The sequence below is a fragment of the Bactrocera tryoni genome, unplaced genomic scaffold (genome assembly GCF_016617805.1).
Source record: "Bactrocera tryoni isolate S06 unplaced genomic scaffold, CSIRO_BtryS06_freeze2 scaffold_25, whole genome shotgun sequence".
Taxonomy (NCBI): domain Eukaryota; kingdom Metazoa; phylum Arthropoda; class Insecta; order Diptera; family Tephritidae; genus Bactrocera; species Bactrocera tryoni.
Window position 1 is genome coordinate 10,370,212 of NW_024395977.1, and position 1,326 is coordinate 10,371,537.

General features: G+C 34.0%; 1 long non-coding RNA gene across 1 annotated transcript; it reads right to left on the reverse strand.

Moving 5' to 3' along the window:
- Positions 1 to 384: 384 nt before the first annotated feature.
- LOC120780490 lies at positions 385 to 874 on the reverse strand. Its single transcript, XR_005705881.1, has 2 exons — positions 740 to 874; positions 385 to 639 (listed from the first exon to the last, which is right to left on the reverse strand). It is a non-coding gene; the product is annotated as an uncharacterized LOC120780490 (long non-coding RNA).
- Between the last annotated feature and the right edge of the window lie 452 nt (positions 875 to 1,326).

Sequence of the window (1,326 nt, forward strand, 5' to 3'; positions counted from 1 at the left end):
CATATTAGCACAGGATAAGTTATTATTATTGTTATATTTAGAATATATTGTTATTTTGTAAAGGTCACAGACTTGAACGCTCACAAAACGATTATTTTTATACTCTCGCAACAATGTTGCTAAGGAGAGTATTATAGTTTTGTTCACATAACGGTTGTTTGTAAGTCCTAAAACTAAAAGAGTCAGATATAGGGTTATATATACCAAAGTGATCAGGGTGACGAGTAGAGTCGAAATCCGGATGTCTGTCTGCTCGTCCGTCCATCTGTCCGTCCGTCTGTCCGTCCGTCTGTCCGTCCGTCCGTCTGTCCGTCCGTCCGTGCAAGCTGTAACTTGAGTAAAAATTGAGAATAGAATTATTAGAATATAACATATAAAAGAATATAATTTTAATTAAACACGATTTTCAGAATTTGTCTACCCACAACCACAAATTCTCACACAACCTAATCAATAAAGATTAGGCCTTTTTCACCAGCTTTTTTTAAAAGCTTGGCTCACGTGTTCATACTACTTACTAAATTAATAAATACTAAAGCTAACTAACAATAACTAATACTAAAACTACTACTACCAACTATTTACAACTTAATTCTACCCTGAAAAAAATAAAAAGAACATTATTAGTTTTTGAAGAATCTGAAATGAGAAGAGAGAAATGCATTTTAGTTATTTGAATAATGTAAAAGTATTTATATTGTATTTTTATTTCATATACATATGTATGTATTTCCTTTACCTTTTATCAAACGGAAGCTACTAGAAAAATTAAATATGGCCTAAAACCTAAGTTACCAGTTTCTTTAATTTTTGCTGTTTATTAAAATACCTCGCACTCACTTCATTTTTGTAAGACTCTTCCTGCTGCTGTGCCAGCCATTTCATGCGTTTTTAAACAGTAAAACTGTTATTAAAAAATCTAAAAATTGGTGCCTATGCTCGAGGCAATCTCCAGCCTCGCTGTACCACTCTGGGTATTTTTGTTCGGTAATTGCAGTAATCTGGGCTAAAATCATCGATTTTATACCCACTCTGCAAGAATTTTCCATAAACAGTTCTTTATAGAGGCTCATTTGAAGGCGGCTTATTTCGAAAACTCTATCATTGGGATTAACCAGCCTTAGGTCATCCGCGCTTTTATAATTTTTAGACCTTATAAGGGCTAATTGCTAAATACTTGTGTCCCTCTTGACACTGACATTTTTCCTAAATTTTCGGGGTACACATGCTAATAGGTTAATTTAGGGCACATTTTAAAATTAACGTTCGCCCGGTCTATGGCATATATTTTACGCACAACTTTAAAAGTTGTCAGCCCATCTGGCG